Source organism: Hemicordylus capensis, chromosome 12, assembly GCF_027244095.1.
Source record: "Hemicordylus capensis ecotype Gifberg chromosome 12, rHemCap1.1.pri, whole genome shotgun sequence".
NCBI lineage: Eukaryota > Metazoa > Chordata > Lepidosauria > Squamata > Cordylidae > Hemicordylus > Hemicordylus capensis.
Genome location: NC_069668.1, coordinates 14,772,870 through 14,797,194, shown reverse-complemented (window position 1 = coordinate 14,797,194; position 24,325 = coordinate 14,772,870). Strand labels below are relative to the sequence as shown.

The following is a 24,325-nucleotide window of genomic DNA, read 5'->3' as shown; positions in this document are numbered from 1 at the left end:
AAGACTCCCAGATGCTAGGCAAAACTCTCAGACTCCAGGCAAGACCCTCAGATGCTAGGCAAGACTCTCAGATGCTAGGCAAGACTCTCAGAACCCAGGCAAGACTCTAAGACGCCAGTCAAGACTCTCAGATGCTAGGCAAGACTCTCAGACCCCAGGCAAAACGCTCAGATGCTAGGCAAGACTCTCAGACCCCAGGCAAGACTCTCAGATGCTAGGCAACACTCTCAGACTCCAGGCAAGACCCTCAGATGCTAGGCAAGACTCTCAGATGCTAGGCAAGACTCTCAGACCCCAGGAAAGACTCTCAGATGCTAGGCCATACTCTCAGACTCCAGGGAAGACTCTCAGATGCTAGGCAAGACTCTCAGACCGCAGGCAAGACTCTCAGACCGCAGGCAAGACTCTCAGATGCTAGGCAACACTCTCAGACCCCAGGCAAGACTCTCAGATGCTAGGCAAGACACTCAGATGCTAGGCAACACTCTCAGACCCCAAGCAAGTCTCTCAGATGCTAGGCAAGACTCTCAGATGCTAGGCAGCACTCTCAGATCCCAGGCAAGGCTCTCCGATGCTAAGCAAGACTCTCAGATGCTAGGCAAGACTCTCAGACCCCAGGCAAGACTCTCAGACCCCAAGCAAGACTCTCAGATGCTAGGCAAGACTCTCAGACTCCAGGCAAGACTCTCAGACCGCAGGCAAGACTCTCAGATGCTAGGCAAAACTCTCAGACCCCAGGCAAGACTCTCAGATGCTAGGCAAGACACTCAGATGCTAGGCAACACTCTCAGACCCCTGGCAAGACTCTCAGATGCTAGGCAAGACTCTCCGATGCTAGGCAAGACTCTCAGATGCTAGGCAAGACTCTCAGACTCCAGGCAAGACTCTCAGATGCTAGGCAAGACTCTCAGAACCCAAGCAATTCTCTCAGATGCTAGGCAAGACTCTCAGATGCTAGGCAACACTCTCAGACCCCAGGCAAGACTCTCAGATGCTAGGCAAGACTCTCAGACCCCAGGCAAGACTCTCAGATGCTACGCAACACTCTAAGAACCCAGGCAAGACTCTCAGATGCTAGGCAACACTCTCAGACCACAGGCAATGCTCTCAGATGCTAGGCAAGACTCTCAGACCCCAGGCAAGACTCTCAGATGCTAGGCAAGACTCTCAGATGCTAGGCAAGACTCTCAGACCCCAGGCAAGACTCTCAGATGCTAGGCAAGACTCTCAGATGCTAGGCAAGACTCTCAGACCCCAGGCAAGACTCTCAGATGCTAGGCAAGACTCTCAGATGCTAGGCAAGACTCTCAGACCCCAGGCAAGACTCTCAGATGCTAGGCAACACTCTCAGATGCTAGGCAAGACTCTCAGACCCCAGGCAAGACTCTCAGATGCTAGGCAAGACTCTCAGACCCCAGGAAAGACTCTCAGACTCCAGGGAAGACTCTCAGATGCTAGGCAACACTCTCAGACCCCAGGCAAGACTCTCAGATGCTAGGCAACACTCTCAGACCACAGGCAATGCTCTCAGATGCTAGGCAAGACTATCAGATGCTAGGCAATACTTTCAGACCCCAGGCAAGACTCTCAGATGCTAGGCAAGATTCTCAGATGCTAGGCAAGACTCTCAGATGCTAGGCAAGACTCTCAGATACTAGGCAAGACTCTCAGACCACAGGCAAGACTCTCAAATGCTAGGCAACACTCTAAGACTCCAGGCAAGACTCTCAGATGCTAGGCAAGACTCTCAGACCCCAGGCAAGACTCTCAGATGCTAGGCAACACTCTCAGACCCCAGGCAGCACTCTCAGATCCCAGGCAAGAGTCTCCGATGCTAGGCAAGACTCTCAGATGCTAGGCAACACTCTCAGACCCCAGGCAAGACTCTCAGATGCTACGCAACACTTTTAGACCCCAGGCAAGACTCTCAGATGCTAGGCAACACTCTCAGACCCCTGGCAAGAATCTCAGATGCTAGGCAAGACTCTCAGACCCCAGGCAAGACTCTCAGATGCTAGGCAAGACTCTCAGATGCTAGGCAAGACTCTCAGACCCCAGGCAAGACGCTCAGATGCTAGGCAAGACGCTCAGATGCTAGGCAAGACTCTCAAACCCCAGGCAAGACTCTCAGATGCTAGGCAAGACTCTCAGATGCTAGGCAACACTCTCAGACCCCAGGCAAGACTCTCAGATGCTAGGCAAGACTCTCAGAACCCAGGCAAGACTCTCAGACCCCAGGCAAGACTCTCAGATGCTAGGCAAGACTCTCAGATGCTAGGCAAGACTCTCAGACCCCAGGCAAGACTCTCAGATGCTAGGCAAGACTCTCAGATGCTAGGCAAGACTCTCAGACCCCAGGCAAGACTCTCAGATGCTAGGCAAGACTCTCAGATGCTAGGCAAGACTCTCAGACCCCAGGCAAGACTCTCAGATGCTAGGCAACACTCTCAGATGCTAGGCAAGACTCTCAGACCCCAGGCAAGACTCTCAGATGCTAGGCAAGACTCTCAGACCCCAGGAAAGACTCTCAGACTCCAGGGAAGACTCTCAGATGCTAGGCAACACTCTCAGACCCCAGGCAAGACTCTCAGATGCTAGGCAACACTCTCAGACCACAGGCAATGCTCTCAGATGCTAGGCAAGACTATCAGATGCTAGGCAATACTTTCAGACCCCAGGCAAGACTCTCAGATGCTAGGCAAGATTCTCAGATGCTAGGCAAGACTCTCAGATGCTAGGCAAGACTCTCAGATACTAGGCAAGACTCTCAGACCACAGGCAAGACTCTCAAATGCTAGGCAACACTCTAAGACTCCAGGCAAGACTCTCAGATGCTAGGCAAGACTCTCAGACCCCAGGCAAGACTCTCAGATGCTAGGCAACACTCTCAGACCCCAGGCAAGACTCTCAGATGCTAGGCAAGTCTCTCAGACCCCAGGCAAGACTCTCAGATGCTAGGCCACATTCTCAGACCCCAGGCAAGACTCTCAGATGCTAGGCAAGACTCTCAGATGCTAGGCAACACTCTCAGATGCTAGGCAACACTCTCAGACCCCAGGCAAGACTCTCAGATGCAAGGCAAGACTCTCAGATGCTAGGCAGCACTCTCAGATCCCAGGCAAGACTCTCAGATGCTAGGCAAGACACTCAGATGCTAGGCAACACTCTCAGACCCCAGGCAAGACTCTCAGATGCTAGGCAACACTCTCAGATGCTAGGCAAGACTCTCAGATGCTAGGCAGCACTCTCAGATCCCAGGCAAGAGTCTCCGATGCTAGGCAAGACTCTCAGATGCTAGGCAACACTCTCAGACCCCAGGCAAGACTCTCAGATGCTACGCAACACTTTTAGACCCCAGGCAAGACTCTCAGATGCTAGGCAACACTCTCAGATCCCTGGCAAGAATCTCAGATGCTAGGCAAGACTCTCAGACCCCAGGCAAGACTCTCAGATGCTAGGCAAGACTCTCAGATGCTAGGCAAGACTCTCAGACCCCAGGCAAGACGCTCAGATGCTAGGCAAGACGCTCAGATGCTAGGCAAGACTCTCAAACCCCAGGCAAGACTCTCAGATGCTAGGCAAGACTCTCAGATGCTAGGCAACACTCTCAGACCCCAGGCAAGACTCTCAGATGCTAGGCAAGACTCTCAGAACCCAGGCAAGACTCTCAGATGCTAGGCAACACTCTCAGACTCCAGGCAAGACTCTCAGATGCTAGGCAAGACTCTCAGACCCCAGGCAAGACTCTCAGATGCTAGGCAACACTCTCAGACCCCAGGCAAGACTCTCAGATGCTAGGCAAGACTCTCAGATGCTAGGCAAGACTCTCAGACCCCAGGCAAGACTCTCAGATGCTAGACAACACTCTCAGACCCCAGGCAAGACTCTCAGATGCTAGGCAACACTCTCAGACTCTAGGCAAGACTCTCAGATGCTAGGCAAGACTCTCAGACCCCAGGCAAAACGCTCAGATGCTAGGCAATGTTCTCAGATGCTAGGCAAGACTCCCAGATGCTAGGCAAAACTCTCAGACTCCAGGCAAGACCCTCAGATGCTAGGCAAGACTCTCAGATGCTAGGCAAGACTCTCAGAACCCAGGCAAGACTCTCAGACGCCAGGCAAGACGCTCAGATGCTAGGCAAGACTCTCAGACCCCAGGCAAAACGCTCAGATGCTAGGCAAGACTCTCAGACCCCAGGCAAGACTCTCAGATGCTAGGCAACACTCTCAGACTCCAGGCAAGACCCTCAGATGCTAGGCAAGACTCTCAGATGCTAGGCAAGACTCTCAGACCCCAGGAAAGACTCTCAGATGCTAGGCCATACTCTCAGACTCCAGGGAAGACTCTCAGATGCTAGGCAAGACTCTCAGACCGCAGGCAAGACTCTCAGACCGCAGGCAAGACTCTCAGATGCTAGGCAACACTCTCAGACCCCAGGCAAGACTCTCAGATGCTAGGCAAGACACTCAGATGCTAGGCAACACTCTCAGACCCCAAGCAAGTCTCTCAGATGCTAGGCAAGACTCTCAGATGCTAGGCAGCACTCTCAGATCCCAGGCAAGGCTCTCCGATGCTAAGCAAGACTCTCAGATGCTAGGCAAGACTCTCAGACCCCAGGCAAGACTCTCAGACCCCAAGCAAGACTCTCAGATGCTAGGCAAGACTCTCAGACTCCAGGCAAGACTCTCAGACCGCAGGCAAGACTCCCAGATGCTAGGCAAAACTCTCAGACCCCAGGCAAGACTCTCAGATGCTAGGCAAGACACTCAGATGCTAGGCAACACTCTCAGACCCTGGCAAGACTCTCCGATGCTAGGCAAGACTCTCAGATGCTAGGCAAGACTCTCAGATGCTAGGCAGTACTCTCAGATCCCAGGCAAGACTCTCCGATGCTAGGCAAGACTCTCAGATGCTAGGCAAGACTCTCAGACCCCAGGCAAGACTCTCAGACCCCAAGCAAGAATCTCAGATGCTAGGCAACACTCTCAGACTCCAGGCAAGACTCTCAGATGCTAGGCAAGACTCTCAGAACCCAAGCAATTCTCTCAGATGCTAGGCAAGACTCTCAGATGCTAGGCAAGACTCTCAGACCCCAGGCAAGACTCTCAGATGCTAGGCAAGACTCTCAGACCCCAGGCAAGACTCTCAGATGCTAGGCAAGACTCTCAGACCCCAGGCAAGACTCTCAGATGCTACGCAACACTCTAAGACCCCAGGCAAGACTCTCAGATGCTAGGCAACACTCTCAGACCACAGGCAATGCTCTCAGATGCTAGGCAAGACTCTCAGACCCCAGGCAAGACTCTCAGATGCTAGGCAAGACTCTCAGATGCTAGGCAAGACTCTCAGACCCCAGGCAAGACTCTCAGATGCTAGGCAAGACTCTCAGATGCTAGGCAAGACTCTCAGACCCCAGGCAAGACTCTCAGATGCTACGCAAGACTCTCAGATGCTAGGCAAGACTCTCAGACCCCAGGCAAGACTCTCAGATGCTAGGCAACACTCTCAGATGCTAGGCAAGACTCTCAGACCCCAGGCAAGACTCTCAGATGCTAGGCAAGACTCTCAGACCCCAGGAAAGACTCTCAGACTCCAGGGAAGACTCTCAGATGCTAGGCAAGACTCTCAGACCCCAGGAAAGACTCTCAGACTCCAGGGAAGACTCTCAGATGCTAGGCAACACTCTCAGACCCCAGGCAAGACTCTAAGATGCTGGGCAACACTCTCAGACCACAGGCAATGCTCTCAGATGCTAGGCAAGACTATCAGATGCTAGGCAATACTTTCAGACCCCAGGCAAGACTCTCAGATGCTAGGCAAGATTCTCAGATGCTAGGCAAGACTCTCAGATGCTAGGCAAGACTCTCAGATACTAGGCAAGACTCTCAGACCACAGGCAAGACTCTCAAATGCTAGGCAACACTCTCAGACTCCAGGCAAGACTCTCAGATGCTAGGCAAGACTCTCAGACCCCAGGCAAGACTCTCAGATGCTAGGCAACACTCTCAGACCCCAGGCAAGACTCTCAGATGCTAGGCAAGTCTCTCAGACCCCAGGCAAGACTCTCAGATGCTAGGCCACATTCTCAGACCCCAGGCAAGACTCTCAGATGCTAGGCAAGACTCTCAGATGCTAGGCAACACTCTCAGATGCTAGGCAACACTCTCAGACCCCAGGCAAGACTCTCAGATGCAAGGCAAGACTCTCAGATGCTAGGCAGCACTCTCAGATCCCAGGCAAGACTCTCAGATGCTAGGCAAGACACTCAGATGCTAGGCAACACTCTCAGACCCCAGGCAAGACTCTCAGATGCTAGGCAACACTCTCAGATGCTAGGCAAGACTCTCAGATGCTAGGCAGCACTCTCAGATCCCAGGCAAGAGTCTCCGATGCTAGGCAAGACTCTCAGATGCTAGGCAACACTCTCAGACCCCAGGCAAGACTCTCAGATGCTACGCAACACTTTTAGACCCCAGGCAAGACTCTCAGATGCTAGGCAACACTCTCAGACCCCTGGCAAGAATCTCAGATGCTAGGCAAGACTCTCAGACCCCAGGCAAGACTCTCAGATGCTAGGCAAGACTCTCAGATGCTAGGCAAGACTCTCAGACCCCAGGCAAGACGCTCAGATGCTAGGCAAGACGCTCAGATGCTAGGCAAGACTCTCAAACCCCAGGCAAGACTCTCAGAACCCAGGCAAGACTCTCAGATGCTAGGCAACACTCTCAGACTCCAGGCAAGACTCTCAGATGCTAGGCAAGACTCTCAGACCCCAGGCAAGACTCTCAGATGCTAGGCAACACTCTCAGACCCCAGGCAAGACTCTCAGATGCTAGGCAAGACTCTCAGATGCTAGGCAAGACTCTCAGACCCCAGGCAAGACTCTCAGATGCTAGACAACACTCTCAGACCCCAGGCAAGACTCTCAGATGCTAGGCAACACTCTCAGACTCTAGGCAAGACTCTCAGATGCTAGGCAAGACTCTCAGACCCCAGGCAAAACGCTCAGATGCTAGGCAATACTCTCAGATGCTAGGCAAGACTCCCAGATGCTAGGCAAAACTCTCAGACTCCAGGCAAGACCCTCAGATGCTAGGCAAGACTCTCAGATGCTAGGCAAGACTCTCAGAACCCAGGCAAGACTCTCAGACGCCAGGCAAGACGCTCAGATGCTAGGCAAGACTCTCAGACCCCAGGCAAAACGCTCAGATGCTAGGCAAGACTCTCAGACCCCAGGCAAGACTCTCAGATGCTAGGCAACACTCTCAGACTCAAGGCAAGACCCTCAGATGCTAGGCAAGACTCTCAGATGCTAGGCAAGACTCTCAGACCCCAGGAAAGACTCTCAGATGCTAGGCCATACTCTCAGACTCCAGGGAAGACTCTCAGATGCTAGGCAAGACTCTCAGACCGCAGGCAAGACTCTCAGACCGCAGGCAAGACTCTCAGATGCTAGGCAACACTCTCAGACCCCAGGCAAGACTCTCAGATGCTAGGCAAGACACTCAGATGCTAGGCAACACTCTCAGACCCCAAGCAAGTCTCTCAGATGCTAGGCAAGACTCTCAGATGCTAGGCAGCACTCTCAGATCCCAGGCAAGGCTCTCCGATGCTAAGCAAGACTCTCAGATGCTAGGCAAGACTCTCAGACCCCAGGCAAGACTCTCAGACCCCAAGCAAGACTCTCAGATGCTAGGCAAGACTCTCAGACTCCAGGCAAGACTCTCAGACCGCAGGCAAGACTCTCAGATGCTAGGCAAAACTCTCAGACCCCAGGCAAGACTCTCAGATGCTAGGCAAGACACTCAGATGCTAGGCAACACTCTCAGACCCCTGGCAAGACTCTCCGATGCTAGGCAAGACTCTCAGATGCTAGGCAAGACTCTCAGATGCTAGGCAGTACTCTCAGATCCCAGGCAAGACTCTCCGATGCTAGGCAAGACTCTCAGATGCTAGGCAAGACTCTCAGACCCCAGGCAAGACTCTCAGACCCCAAGCAAGACTCTCAGATGCTAGGCAACACTCTCAGACTCCAGGCAAGACTCTCAGATGCTAGGCAAGACTCTCAGAACCCAAGCAATTCTCTCAGATGCTAGGCAAGACTCTCAGATGCTAGGCAACACTCTCAGACCCCAGGCAAGACTCTCAGATGCTAGGCAAGACTCTCAGACCCCAGGCAAGACTCTCAGATGCTAGGCAAGACTCTCAGACCCCAGGCAAGACTCTCAGATGCTACGCAACACTCTAAGACCCCAGGCAAGACTCTCAGATGCTAGGCAACACTCTCAGACCACAGGCAATGCTCTCAGATGCTAGGCAAGACTCTCAGACCCCAGGCAAGACTCTCAGATGCTAGGCAAGACTCTCAGATGCTAGGCAAGACTCTCAGACCCCAGGCAAGACTCTCAGATGCTAGGCAAGACTCTCAGATGCTAGGCAAGACTCTCAGACCCCAGGCAAGACTCTCAGATGCTACGCAAGACTCTCAGATGCTAGGCAAGACTCTCAGACCCCAGGCAAGACTCTCAGATGCTAGGCAACACTCTCAGATGCTAGGCAAGACTCTCAGACCCCAGGCAAGACTCTCAGATGCTAGGCAAGACTCTCAGACCCCAGGAAAGACTCTCAGACTCCAGGGAAGACTCTCAGATGCTAGGCAAGACTCTCAGACCCCAGGAAAGACTCTCAGACTCCAGGGAAGACTCTCAGATGCTAGGCAACACTCTCAGACCCCAGGCAAGACTCTAAGATGCTGGGCAACACTCTCAGACCACAGGCAATGCTCTCAGATGCTAGGCAAGACTATCAGATGCTAGGCAATACTTTCAGACCCCAGGCAAGACTCTCAGATGCTAGGCAAGATTCTCAGATGCTAGGCAAGACTCTCAGATGCTAGGCAAGACTCTCAGATACTAGGCAAGACTCTCAGACCACAGGCAAGACTCTCAAATGCTAGGCAACACTCTCAGACTCCAGGCAAGACTCTCAGATGCTAGGCAAGACTCTCAGACCCCAGGCAAGACTCTCAGATGATAGGCAACACTCTCAGACCCCAGGCAAGACTCTCAGATGCTAGGCAAGTCTCTCAGACCCCAGGCAAGACTCTCAGATGCTAGGCCACATTCTCAGACCCCAGGCAAGACTCTCAGATGCTAGTCAAGACTCTCAGATGCTAGGCAACACTCTCAGATGCTAGGCAACACTCTCAGACCCCAGGCAAGACTCTCAGATGCAAGGCAAGACTCTCAGATGCTAGGCAGCACTCTCAGATCCCAGGCAAGACTCTCAGATGCTAGGCAAGACACTCAGATGCTAGGCAACACTCTCAGACCCCAGGCAAGACTCTCAGATGCTAGGCAACACTCTCAGATGCTAGGCAAGACTCTCAGATGCTAGGCAGCACTCTCAGATCCCAGGCAAGAGTCTCCGATGCTAGGCAAGACTCTCAGATGCTAGGCAACACTCTCAGACCCCAGGCAAGACTCTCAGATGCTACACAACACTTTTAGACCCCAGGCAAGACTCTCAGATGCTAGGCAACACTCTCAGACCCCTGGCAAGAATCTCAGATGCTAGGCAAGACTCTCAGACCCCAGGCAAGACTCTCAGATGCTAGGCAAGACTCTCAGATGCTAGGCAAGACTCTCAGACCCCAGGCAAGACGCTCAGATGCTAGGCAAGACGCTCAGATGCTAGGCAAGACTCTCAAACCCCAGGCAAGACTCTCAGATGCTAGGCAAGACTCTCAGATGCTAGGCAACACTCTCAGACCCCAGGCAAGACTCTCAGATGCTAGGCAAGACTCTCAGAACCAAGGCAAGACTCTCAGATGCTAGGCAACAGTCTCAGACTCCAGGCAAGACTCTCAGATGCTAGGCAAGACTCTCAAACCCCAGGCAAGACTCTCAGATGCTAGGCAACACTCTCAGACCCCAGGCAAGACTCTCAGATGCTAGGCAAGACTCTCAGATGCTAGGCAAGACTCTCAGACCCCAGGCAAGACTCTCAGATGCTAGACAACACTCTCAGACCCCAGGCAAGACTCTCAGATGCTAGGCAACACTCTCAGACTCTAGGCAAGACTCTCAGATGCTAGGCAAGACTCTCAGACCCCAGGCAAAACGCTCAGATGCTAGGCAATGCTCTCAGATGCTAGGCAAGACTCCCAGATGCTAGGCAAAACTCTCAGACTCCAGGCAAGACCCTCAGATGCTAGGCAAGACTCTCAGATGCTAGGCAAGACTCTCAGAACCCAGGCAAGACTCTCAGACGCCAGGCAAGACTCTCAGATGCTAGGCAAGACTCTCAGACCCCAGGCAAAACGCTCAGATGCTAGGCAAGACTCTCAGACCCCAGGCAAGACTCTCAGATGCTAGGCAACACTCTCAGACTCCAGGCAAGACCCTCAGATGCTAGGCAAGACTCTCAGATGCTAGGCAAGACTCTCAGACCCCAGGAAAGACTCTCAGATGCTAGGCCATACTCTCAGACTCCAGGGAAGACTCTCAGATGCTAGGCAAGACTCTCAGACCGCAGGCAAGACTCTCAGACCGCAGGCAAGACTCTCAGATGCTAGGCAACACTCTCAGACCCCAGGCAAGACTCTCAGATGCTAGGCAAGACACTCAGATGCTAGGCAACACTCTCAGACCCCAAGCAAGTCTCTCAGATGCTAGGCAAGAATCTCAGATGCTAGGCAGCACTCTCAGATCCCAGGCAAGGCTCTCCGATGCTAAGCAAGACTCTCAGATGCTAGGCAAGACTCTCAGACCCCAGGCAAGACTCTCAGACCCCAAGCAAGACTCTCAGATGCTAGGCAAGACTCTCAGACTCCAGGCAAGACTCTCAGACCGCAGGCAAGACTCTCAGATGCTAGGCAAAACTCTCAGACCCCAGGCAAGACTCTCAGATGCTAGGCAAGACACTCAGATGCTAGGCAACACTCTCAGACCCCTGGCAAGACTCTCAGATGCTAGGCAAGACTCTCAGATGCTAGGCAAGACTCTCAGATGCTAGGCAGCACTCTCAGATCCCAGGCAAGACTCTCCGATGCTAGGCAAGACTCTCAGATGCTAGGCAAGACTCTCAGACCCCAGGCAAGACTCTCAGACCCCAAGCAAGACTCTCAGATGCTAGGCAACACTCTCAGACTCCAGGCAAGACTCTCAGATGCTAGGCAAGACTCTCAGAACCCAAGCAATTCTCTCAGATGCTAGGCAAGACTCTCAGATGCTAGGCAACACTCTCAGACCCCAGGCAAGACTCTCAGATGCTAGGCAAGACTCTCAGACCCCAGGCAAGACTCTCAGATGCTAGGCAAGACTCTCAGATGCTAGGCAAGACTCTCAGACCCCAGGCAAGACTCTCAGATGCTACGCAAGACTCTCAGATGCTAGGCAAGACTCTCAGACCCCAGGCAAGACTCTCAGATGCTAGGCAACACTCTCAGATGCTAGGCAAGACTCTCAGACCCCAGGCAAGACTCTCAGATGCTAGGCAAGACTCTCAGACCCCAGGAAAGACTCTCAGACTCCAGGGAAGACTCTCAGATGCTAGGCAAGACTCTCAGACCCCAGGAAAGACTCTCAGACTCCAGGGAAGACTCTCAGATGCTAGGCAACACTCTCAGACCCCTGGCAAGACTCTCAGATGCTAGGCAAGACTCTCAGATGCTAGGCAAGACTCTCAGACCCCAGGCAAGACGCTCAGATGCTAGGCAAGACGCTCAGATGCTAGGCAAGACTCTCAAACCCCAGGCAAGACTCTCAGATGCTAGGCAAGACTCTCAGATGCTAGGCAAGACTCTCAGACCCCAGGAAAGACTCTCAGATGCTAGGCCATACTCTCAGACTCCAGGGAAGACTCTCAGATGCTAGGCAAGACTCTCAGACCGCAGGCAAGACTCTCAGACCGCAGGCAAGACTCTCAGATGCTAGGCAACACTCTCAGACCCCAGGCAAGACTCTCAGATGCTAGGCAAGACACTCAGATGCTAGGCAACACTCTCAGACCCCAAGCAAGTCTCTCAGATGCTAGGCAAGACTCTCAGATGCTAGGCAGCACTCTCAGATCCCAGGCAAGGCTCTCCGATGCTAAGCAAGACTCTCAGATGCTAGGCAAGACTCTCAGACCCCAGGCAAGACTCTCAGACCCCAAGCAAGACTCTCAGATGCTAGGCAAGACTCTCAGACTCCAGGCAAGACTCTCAGACCGCAGGCAAGACTCTCAGATGCTAGGCAAAACTCTCAGACCCCAGGCAAGACTCTCAGATGCTAGGCAAGACACTCAGATGCTAGGCAACACTCTCAGACCCCTGGCAAGACTCTCAGATGCTAGGCAAGACTCTCAGATGCTAGGCAAGACTCTCAGATGCTAGGCAGCACTCTCAGATCCCAGGCAAGACTCTCCGATGCTAGGCAAGACTCTCAGATGCTAGGCAAGACTCTCAGACCCCAGGCAAGACTCTCAGACCCCAAGCAAGACTCTCAGATGCTAGGCAACACTCTCAGACTCCAGGCAAGACTCTCAGATGCTAGGCAAGACTCTCAGAACCCAAGCAATTCTCTCAGATGCTAGGCAAGACTCTCAGATGCTAGGCAACACTCTCAGACCCCAGGCAAGACTCTCAGATGCTAGGCAAGACTCTCAGACCCCAGGCAAGACTCTCAGATGCTAGGCAAGACTCTCAGACCCCAGGCAAGACTCTCAGATGCTACGCAACACTCTAAGACCCCAGGCAAGACTCTCAGATGCTAGGCAACACTCTCAGACCACAGGCAATGCTCTCAGATGCTAGGCAAGACTCTCAGACCCCAGGCAAGACTCTCAGATGCTAGGCAAGACTCTCAGATGCTAGGCAAGACTCTCAGACCCCAGGCAAGACTCTCAGATGCTAGGCAAGACTCTCAGATGCTAGGCAAGACTCTCAGACCCCAGACAAGACTCTCAGATGCTAGGCAAGACTCTCAGATGCTAGGCAAGACTCTCAGACCCCAGGCAAGACTCTCAGATGCTAGGCAACACTCTCAGATGCTAGGCAAGACTCTCAGACCCCAGGCAAGACTCTCAGATGCTAGGCAAGACTCTCAGACCCCAGGAAAGACTCTCAGACTCCAGGGAAGACTCTCAGATGCTAGGCAAGACTCTCAGACCCCAGGAAAGACTCTCAGACTCCAGGGAAGACTCTCAGATGCTAGGCAACACTCTCAGACCCCAGGCAAGACTCTCAGATGCTAGGCAACACTCTCAGACCACAGGCAATGCTCTCAGATGCTAGGCAAGACTATCAGATGCTAGGCAATACTTTCAGACCCCAGGCAAGACTCTCAGATGCTAGGCAAGATTCTCAGATGCTAGGCAAGACTCTCAGATGCTAGGCAAGACTCTCAGATACTAGGCAAGACTCTCAGACCACAGGCAAGACTCTCAAATGCTAGGCAACACTCTCAGACTCCAGGCAAGACTCTCAGATGCTAGGCAAGACTCTCAGACCCCAGGCAAGACTCTCAGATGCTAGGCAACACTCTCAGACCCCAGGCAAGACTCTCAGATGCTAGGCAAGTCTCTCAGACCCCAGGCAAGACTCTCAGATGCTAGGCCACATTCTCAGACCCCAGGCAAGACTCTCAGATGCTAGGCAAGACTCTCAGATGCTAGGCAACACTCTCAGATGCTAGGCAACACTCTCAGACCCCAGGCAAGACTCTCAGATGCAAGGCAAGACTCTCAGATGCTAGGCAGCACTCTCAGATCCCAGGCAAGACTCTCAGATGCTAGGCAAGACACTCAGATGCTAGGCAACACTCTCAGACCCCAGGCAAGACTCTCAGATGCTAGGCAACACTCTCAGATGCTAGGCAAGACTCTCAGATGCTAGGCAGCACTCTCAGATCCCAGGCAAGAGTCTCCGATGCTAGGCAAGACTCTCAGATGCTAGGCAACACTCTCAGACCCCAGGCAAGACTCTCAGATGCTACGCAACACTTTTAGACCCCAGGCAAGACTCTCAGATGCTAGGCAACACTCTCAGACCCCTGGCAAGAATCTCAGATGCTAGGCAAGACTCTCAGACCCCAGGCAAGACTCTCAGATGCTAGGCAAGACTCTCAGATGCTAGGCAAGACTCTCAGACCCCAGGCAAGACGCTCAGATGCTAGGCAAGACGCTCAGATGCTAGGCAAGACTCTCAAACCCCAGGCAAGACTCTCAGATGCTAGGCAAGACTCTCAGATGCTAGGCAACACTCTCAGACCCCAGGCAAGACTCTCAGATGCTAGGCAAGACTCTCAGAACCCAGGCAAGACTCTCAGATGCTAGGCAACAGTCTCAGACTCCAGGCAAGACTCTCAGATGCTAGGCAAGACTCTCAGACCCCAGGCAAGACTCTCAGATGCTAGGCAAGTATCTCAGACCCCAGGCAAGTCTCTAAGACCCCAGGCAAGACTCTCAGATGCTAGGCAAGACTCTCAGATGCTTGGCAAGACTCTCAGACCCCAAGCAAGACTCTCAGATGCTAGGCAACACTCTCAGACTCCAGGCAAGACTCTCAGATGCTAGGCAACACTCTCGGATGCTAGGTAGGACTCTCAGACCCCAGGCAAGACTCTTAGATGCTAGGCAAGATTCTCAGACCCCAGGCAAGACTCTCAGATGCTAGGCAAGACTCTCAGACCCCAGGCAAGACTCTCAGATCCTAGGCAACACTCTCAGACCCCAGGCAAGACTCTCAGATGCTAGGTAACACTCTCAGACCCCAGGCAAGACTCTCAGATGCTAGGCAAGACTCTCAGAGCCCAGGCAAGACTCTCAGATCCTAGGCAACACTCTCAGACCCCAGGCAAGACTCTCAGATGCTAGGCAACACTCTCAGACTCCAGGCAAGACTCTCAGATGCTAGGCAAGACTCTCAGACCCCAGGCAAGACTCCCAGATGCTAGGCAAGTATCTCAGACCCCAGGCAAGACTCTCAGATGCTAGGCAAGACTCTCAGACCCCAGGCAAGACTCTCAGATGCTAGGCAAGTATCTCAGACCCCAGGCAAGACTCTCAGATGCTAGGTAAGACTCTCAGACCCCAGGCAAGACTCTCAGATGCTAGGCAAGACTCTCAGACCCCAGGCAAGACTCTCAGATGCTAGGCAACACTCTCAGACCCCAGGCAAGACTCTCAGATGCTAGGTAACACTCTCAGACCCCAGGCAAGACTCTCAGATGCTAGGCAAGACTCTCAGAGCCCAGGCAAGACTCTCAGATCCTAGGCAACACTCTCAGACCCCAGGCAAGACTCTCAGATGCTAGGCAACACTCTCAGACTCCAGGCAAGACTCTCAGATGCTTGGCAAGATTCTCAGATGCTAGGCAAGACTCTGACACCCCAGGGAAGACTCTCAGATGCTAGGCAAGTCTCTCAGATCCCAGGCAAGACTCTGAGATGGTTGGCAACACTCTCAGACTCCATGCAAGTCTCTCAGATGCTAGGCAAGACTCTCAGACTCCAGGCAAGACTCTCAGATGCTAGGCAAAGCTCTCAGACTCCAGGAAAGACTCTCAAATGCTAGGCAAGACTCTCAGACCCCAGGCAAAACTCTCAGATGCTAGGCAATACTCTCAGATGATAGGAAAGACTCTCAGATGCTAGGCAAGACTCTCAGATGCTAGGCAACACTCTCAGACCCCAGGCAAGACGCTCAGTTGCAAGGCAACACTCTCAAACTCCAGGCAAGCCTCTCAGATCCTAGGCAACACTCTCAGACTCCAGGCAAGACTCCCAGATGCTAGGCAAGACTCTGAGACCCCAGGCAAGACTCTCAGATACTAGGCAAGACTCTCAGACCCCAGGCAAGACTCTCAGATGCTAGGCAACACTCTCAGACCCCAGGCAAGACTCTCAGATGCTAGGCAAGACTCTCAGACCCCAGGAAAGACTCTCAGATGCTAGGCAAGACTCTCAGACTCAAGGCAAGACTCTCAGATGCTAGGCAACACTCTCAGACCCCAGGCAAGACTCTCAGATGCTAGGAAACACTCTCAGACACCAGGCAAGACTCTCAGATGCTAGGCAACACTCTCAGACCCCAGGCAAGACTCTCAGATGCTAGGCAAGACTCTCAGACCCCAGGCAAGACTCTCAGATGCAAGGCAAGACTCTCAGATGCTAGGCAAGAATCTCAGACCCCAGGGAAGACTCTCAGATGCTAGGCAACACTCTCAGACTCCAGGCAAGACTCTCAGATGCTAGGCAACACTCTCAGACCCCAGGCAAGACTCTCAGATGCTAGGCAATACTCTCAGACCACAGGCAAGACTCTCAGATGCTAGGCAGGACTCTGACACCCCAGGGAAGACTCTCAGATGCTAGGCAAGTCTCTCAGATCCCAGGCAAGACTCTGAGATGGTTGGCAACACTCTCAGACTCCAGGCAAGACTCTCAGATGGAAGGCCAGATTCTCAGACCCCAGGCAAGACTCTCAGATGCCAGGCAAGACTCTCAGACCCCAGGCAAGACTCTCAGATGCCAGGCAAGACTCTCAGACCCCAGGCAAGACTCTCAGATGCCAGGCAAGACTCTCAGACCCCAGGCAAGACTCTCAGATGCTAGGCAAGTATCTCAGACTCCAGGCAAGACTCTCAGATGCTAGGCAAGACTCTCAGACCCCAGGCAAGACTTTCAGATGCTAGGCAACACTCTCAGACCCCAGGCAAGACTCTCAGATGCTAGGCAAGACTCTCAGACCCCAGGCAAGACTCTCAGATGCTAGGCAAGACTCTCAGACCCCAGGCAAGACTCTCAGATGCTAGGCAAGACTCTGAGACCCCAGGCAAGACTCTCAGATGCTAGGCAAGACTCTCAGATGCTAGGCAAGACTCTCAGACCCCATGGAAGACTCTCAGATGCTAGGCAACACTCTCAGACTCCAGGCAAGTCTCTCAGATGCTAGGCAACACTCCCAGACCCCAGGCAAGACTCTCAGTTGCTAGGCAAGACTCTCAGACCACAGGTAAGAATCTCAGGTGCGAGGCAAGACTCTCAGACCCCAGGCAAGACTCTCAGATGCTAGGCAAGACTCTCATACTCCAGGTAAGACTCCCAGATGCTAGGCAAGACTCTCAGACCCCAGCCAAGACTCTCAGATGCTAGGCAAGACTCTCATACTCCAGGTAAGACTCTCAGATGCTAGGCAAGACTCTCAGACCCCAGGCAAGACTCTCAGATGCTAGGCAAGACTCTGAGACCCCAGGCAAGACTCTCAGATGCTAGGCAAGACTCTCAGATGCTAGGCAAGACTCTCAGACCCCATGGAAGACTCTCAGATGCTAGGCAACACTCTCAGACTCCAGGCAAGTCTCTCAGATGCTAGGCAACACTCCCAGACCCCAGGCAAGACTCTCAGTTGCTAGGCAAGACTCTCAGACCACAGGTAAGAATCTCAGGTGCGAGGCAAGACTCTCAGACTCCAGGCAAGACTCTCAGACTCCAGGCAAGACTCTCAGATGCTAGGCAAGACTCTCAGACTCCAGGCAAGACTCTCAGACCCCAGACAAGACTCTCAGATGCTAGGCAAGACTCTCAGACTCCAGGCAAGACTCCCAGATGCTAGGCAAGACTCTCAGACCCCAGCCAAGACTCTCAGATGCTAGGCAAGACTCTCAGACCCCAGGCAAGACTCTCAGATGCTAGGCAAGACTCTCAGACCCCAGGCAAGACTCTCAGATGCTAGGCAACACTCTCAGACCCCAGGCAAGACTGTCCTCCAGCAGCAGCACTTGTTTTGGAGCTCCTGGAGGGATCACCCAAAAATGACTGTTATGCCCCTTTGGGGGGCTTATCTGGACTTCTAATGGATCAGAAGCGGTTGGAGACCTCATCTGGAGTAGAAGGAGACCACCCCCGCGTTTCTAGTCCAACGGGGGCAACTCCTTCAGACCCATCCTTGGTCGGGCCTACGCAGGATGTTGAGAAAATGAAGCCTGTGAGTAATATGGAGCTAGATTTTCAGGGGACTGTCTCTTCATCGCTTAATGATTCAGAAACTGTTAGCCCTAGAGCTTCAGGGGCTGCACCGATAGTTCCTAAAGAGCTTAGTGCACAAGATGTCCAACACAGGATAGAGGGGACCCAGTGGGGAGGACCCCAAAACAGTGATGAAAGTGAAGCTCTTCTCCCCCCAAGTTTCCTTTTGCAGCCCAGGCTGGGAAAACAGACAAAAGAAAATCTGTTGCAATCCGTGGTGGATTCTGCAAGTAAACCTATTCTGATACTTGATACTGATCCCCCATCAACCAGGGGAGCTACCAACACCAATATTGGGAGTGGATGTGAAAGAAGAACTGAATTATCAAGGAGGATGTCTCTCAGGGGATCAAGCCCACTTGTTAGGACTCAGAGTTTGGAATTATTCACAGATGAAGGCAGGGACAGGTCCCCAATTAAAAGCCCAGGTCAGACGGCCCGTTTCCATGCCCAGGATTTCGGGGGTGAAGAAGACCAGAGGCCACAATTATCGGGGAAAATGCTAAAGTCTCTATCTGCAGGTCACATAACTGATTCTGCAATCATTGCTGCATTAAATTCAACAGACGGCCAATCTCCTCCTTTGCCAGTAGACGGCAGTGATTTACAAGGAATAGAAGTGACTATTGAAACAACCGGAAATATCCAACTGGATGATGATGAATCTAGCTGGTCAGACATACAATCCCTAGAAGATGACGATAACTCTGGCCTTTTCTCTTCGGATGAAGGGGAAGTGGAAAGGGTTGCTGAAAAGGAAAAAGTAGTATCCACACCGTTACAGGAGGACCAGCACTCATTTGCAAGAGGTGAAGTGAGAGTAGAAGATTTTCTGAGTAACCCTACCTATTTAGAATCAGAAGCTTTGCAAGTAGTGAAGCAGGAGGGGAAGTACTCTACCTCTGAATGGCAAGAATTTCTACAAAAAGAGGTCAAAGAGGTAGCAAATATCCTCTTGACAACGGACTTGCATCCAATAGAATTGTTTGAATTCTGGGCCTTTTTGTTAGCCCATATAACCTTACCTAAGCTGAATATTGCCATGACTACCTGGAAAAAGAAAAGTACAGCTGAACAATGGAACAGGCTGGAAAAAGATCATGACCTGATTTTTCGATGGCTTATGGGAGCAGAAATCAAGTCGGAACACAAGGTAGCTGTGGCAGTAGCAACGAGCTCAATCATCTTGACCAAAATGATGACCCATAGAATGACCAAAATGCGGAAGCCTCTCATGAAACCCCTCCAATTTCCGGAGTGGCTGACTGAAATAAATCTACTGAAAAAGATTCAGGGCCTAAATCGTTTTTTACAAGAAAAATCTTCCTCTGGAATTACAGGCAGCCTATTAGTGGCTCCCTTTTCAACTGGGATAGAAGGAAATGACCTTCCAATGTCAATTAACCAGTGTGTGGATTGGTTGTACACAATCACCACCTATTTAAAACAACGCTTAAGAAAGAAGAAGGAAGCTTTTTCGCAACTCCGTGAAGTACATCTTAAAGAGAGACCCGAGAAGAGGAATGTAACTAAAGAACCTACGGAGGGAGTAATTCCTGCTGTCCCACCCTCTCAAATTGAACCAACCACAACCCTCCAGGGGAACCAGGAGGAACCTAGCCACCATATAACAGCACAGGACGGTGGGGAGAATTTTTCTCCTGACCACAGAGGGAGTGCAGCCAAAAAGGCTCGGATAGAACCAACGCATGAGCCTATAGAAGGACCAAAGTCGGAGGCAAAGGCCAGCACACCCGAGCTGGTTTCCCCAAACCCCCTTTTGAGGGCTCTGGATCGGGAAGGAATAGACATTATCGGAGCTGCTCACCAGCATCTCCAAAGTGCACCAGAGACCCCGACCGTAGCAACAGTGGGACAAGAGAACCAAGCACCACCAAAAAGATATGAAGTAGAAGGCGCGAGGCCTAAGACAACGTCCCTGCCCCCTTCTGGGACTACTTCTAAAAGAAAAATGGACTTAATGGCTTTATCCTCCGCTCTTGAGCAAAGGGGGACTAACCGACAAGGGCAATCCGCAATCCCACTGAATCTCTAAAATTTTACATTACGATTCAATAAAGGCATCCAAAACTTTTTACAAAGAAATACCCTTTACAGTAAATACCATCTAATATATCTCGTAGTTTAAAACAATGGTCAGTACCCTCTAGTGTGGATAGAGATGTGTCCCGCATACCTTCACGTAATAGGTGGGTCTACGTCCATGGTCCATTTCCACCTCTGTTCCCATTTCCCTCTAGGCAGAATACATTTCTCCTTTTGAACAAAACCCAGCAGGAGTTTCCACGCTAATAAGACTGTTTTATTTGGGGGAATCTCACTATTCTTCCTTATTTCGAGGTTCCTGTACAAGAACAAGGCATAGGTTACATAAAGATTAACGGTCTATACCACACACATGGGTACTCTCCACCTCGAAAAAACACTGTTCCCCGAGGCATCACGTTTGCCAGCAAGTTTCCTCTTAGGACCTGGCAGCGGGTGGGGTTCGGTTGCCCCCGACGCTATGGCAGTCACGCATCATGGCAGTCACGCACAAAGATGTTGATTCCACGGGAAGTCAATTCCCGATTCCCGATTCCACGGTTCCAAATTCCCGATTCCACGGGAAGTCAAGTGCTCCCTCTATTGGTGGCTATCCCCAGATCTGCTTGCGGGTAGACCATTGATGGAACCCCAACGGGTGGTTGTCACAACGGATGCCAGCCTGTCGGGATGGGGAGCTCACTGCCTCGGGCAAGTGGCACAAGGTGCCTGGTCACCAGAAGAGTCCAAACTTCCCATCAACTGGTTGGAACTTCGTGCGGCTCGGCTGGCACTTATACACTTCCAATATCTTCTAAAAGGCCAACACATACTCCTCAGGACGGACAATGTGACAGTAAAGGCGCACATCAACCGTCAAGGGGGCACAAGGTCCAGGCTGCTGATGAAGGAATCCAATCAGCTATTTCGTTGGGTGGAGGACAACATTCCCTCCATAATCGCAGAGCATGTCAAAGTCCCTGGCGGACTTTGGCTCAGTCGGAAGACCGTGGACCCAGGAGAATGGTTGCTTCATCCGGAAGTCTTCGAATCACCAACTCCCTCGCTTCATGGGAAGGTACCACTCTCCTCGGGCGGAAGCAACAGATGCTCTTCACTCTCCATGGCCGGAAGGCCTCCTATACGCCTTCCCACCCACGCCCATAATCAGGAAGGTCATCAAGAAACTACTACTGGAAAAAGCGGAATTGATTCTGGTGGTTCCGTTCTGGCCACGCAGACCTTGGTTCTCAGATCGTCTCGAACTCGCCACTTGTCCTCCATGACGCCTTCCGGTCCGCCACGACCTGCTACGCCAAGGGCCGTTTCATCATCCCGACCCCCAATGGCTACAACTTTCCGCCTGGAGGTTGAGTGCACAAGGCTCAGGGCCAAGGGCTACTCAAAGTCAGTGCAAGATACCATCCTAGCTTCAAGAAGGCCCTCCGCACAGCGGGTGTATCAAGCCACATGGAAGGCATTTCTGCGTTGGTCACAACAGAATAAGAAAAACCCCATAACGGCAGGGGTACTGGGAGTACTCGCCTTCCTGCAGCAAGGTCTGAGCTTGAACCTACGTCCCAGCACTCTGAAGCGACAGGCCTGAGTTTTAGCCTCCGTCCTAGATATTTCGTCTACTTCCTCGGGGCAACAATCTCTCCACCCGCACATCTCTAGATTCCTGAGGGGCACAACCAACCTTGCCCCGGCCCCCATCAAACGATTCCCGTCCTGGAACTTGAACCGCGTCCTCAATGCTCTCACAAAACCCCCCTTCGAACCCATTGACTCTATTTCACTCAAGTTGTTAACCTATAAGGTTCCGTTTCTAGTTGCAATTACGTCCGCACGCAGGGTTTCGGAATTGAGTGCCTTATCGTCAAGGAAGGAATTTTGTATCTTCCAATCTGACACAGTGTCCCTTCACTTGGACCCTACCTTCCTTCCCAAAGTCAATTCCTTCTTTCACAGATCTCAGGTGATCGTTCTCCCTTCCTTCTGTCCAAATCCAGTCCATCCCACTGAAAAATTGTGGCACAATCTGGATGTGCGCAGGGCCCTCCGTATGTATATACGCAGGACTAGGGATATTTGCAAGACTGATGCACTTTTTGTTTCTTTCTACCCTCCCTTCCTTGGGAAGAAGGTATCTAAGGCAACGTTAGCTGGGTGGATTAGATCCTGTATCCTGTTGGCGTACGAAATCCCCAAACGACGCTGATGACCTGATGAGCCATGTGAACTGGCTTGGTGTCTTCAGGTGCACACCAGAGATGGTCTCAGTGGACCCCTCGACAGCTAAAGGGCAGTAAGCACAGATGTGGTTCAGCGTCACTTGTTAGGGACTTGGGATCAGCTGCAGCAGAGCGGCACTCTGTCGGGTGCATAGCCTGTCGCTAACCCAAGTTTGGCCTGGGTGTTGAATATCCCACATACGTGCGCTCTCTCTCTCTCTCTCTCTCTCTCTCTCTCTCTCTCTCTCTCTCTCTCAGAGCAGGCACTCCCTCATGGGAACATAGGAAGCTGCCCTATACTGAGTCAGACCCTTGGTCTATCTCGCTCAGTATTGTCTACACAGACTGGCAGTGGCCTCTCCAAGGTGGCAGGCAGGAGTCTCTCCTAGCTCTGTCTTGGAGATGCCGCCAGGGAGGGACCTGGGAACCTTCTGCATGCAAGCAGGCAGGGGCTCTTCCCAGAGTGGCCCCATCATCCCCTGAGGGGAATATCTTACAGTGATCCTACATGGCCTCCCAAGCAGATGCCAAGCAAGGTGGACCCTACTTCTCCAAGGGGACAGTGTGTGCTTGCAACCACATAAGAACTGCCCTGCTGGATCAGGCCCCCCAAGGAAGCCTCTCCAAGCCCAGCATCCAGATGCCTCTGGGAGGCCCCCAGGCAAGAGCTGAAAGGGGCCAGCCCCCTCTGTTGCCGTTGCTCCCCTGCAACTGGGATTGGGAGGCATCCTGCCTCTGAGGCTGGAGGCAGGCTAGAGCCCTCAGGACTAGTAGCCATTGATAATAGCCCTGTCCTCTGTGAACATGGCTAAGCCCCTTTCCAAGGCCGTGTAAGTACTGGTGGCCACCAAGAGGCAAAATGTGGCTGCCGCGCGATTAGTCAACCTTGCTGCCGATTGAACCGCGCGGTATGACTTCCAAGCCAGAAGGGTGGGGTGGGAGGAGCTGGTCTACTTGTCCCAGGCAGGCAGGCAACCCCGCACGTTGGCCACCGAGTGTCAACTGGCAGCTGCAGTCAACGCCAGCTCCCTGCTAAAAATGGAACTGCACAGTCCGTGTGGATGTCTTGCAAGCACACATTATAGTTTAAGTATGATTACGAGTTAAGTCAACCTTAAAGCGTGTGTGGATTGTGTGTGTGTCTATAAATTTATTTATTTAGTCTATCTACTGACCTATACAAAAAAGGTCCCTGGGCCGTTCACAATTATATTGCTGTTGTTGTTGTTGTTATACAGTTTGAGAATGTCTATATTTATATATGTCTAGAAATGCTGATGTGTGAAGCAGCCCTCAAAGCCGGCTGCTAGTTCTGTTGCTCACTTGCTCCGTTAGACAAATCTTAGTTGAGCCATCAAATGAGTTGCATTCTGTGAAATCTGCATTCATTTGCATGAATTTGCATTCAAAGCCCTGAAGGGCTTAGGTCTACTGACCTATACAAAAAAGGTCCCTGGGCCGTTCACAATTATATTGCTGTTGTTGTTGTTGTTATACAGTTTGACAATGTATATATTTATATACAGTGGTCCCTCGACTTACGAACTACTCGACATCCGAAGTTTTCGACTTACGAACGACAAAAATGGCCACACGCTTACGAATTTTTCGACATCCGAACGGAAACCGTTGGCGGTTTAGATGCGGTTTCCTCGACTTACGAATTTTTAGATGCGGTTTCCTCGACTTACGCATTTTTCCAGACCTCCGTGGGTGCGCTTTTCGACTTACGAAATTTTCGATCTACGAACGTGCATTCGGAACGGATTAACTTCGTAAGTCGAGGGACCACTGTATGTCTAGAAATGCTGATGTGTGAAGCAGCCCTCAAAGCTGGCTGCTAGTTCTGTTGCTCGCTTGCTCCGTTAGACAAATCTTAGTTGAGCCATCAAATGAGTTGCATTCTGTGAAATCTGCATTCATTTGCATGAATTTGCATTCATTTGCACTCAAAGCCCTGAAGGGCTTCGGTCCAAGTTACCTTCGAGAGCGCCTTCTTCTGCGCGATCCCCACCGCACATGAAGGTCATCTGAG

At 52.1% G+C, this 24,325-nt stretch overlaps 1 protein-coding gene across 6 annotated transcripts in view; it reads left to right on the top strand.

Annotated features, from left to right (window-relative positions):
* Nucleotides 1-18,333: 18,333 nt before the first annotated feature.
* The window catches only part of LOC128336228 (uncharacterized), a 45,098-nt gene continuing 39,106 nt past the window's right edge, over nt 18,334-24,325 (top strand). For 5 of the 6 annotated variants that reach the window (XR_008311860.1, XR_008311861.1, XR_008311862.1 and 2 more), the window contains exon 1: nt 18,334-24,065. The gene's annotated coding sequence lies outside the window, so the exon portion shown is untranslated. The remainder of the gene's footprint in view (nt 24,066-24,325) is intronic. The other variant, XR_008311863.1, reaches the window with a different exon arrangement.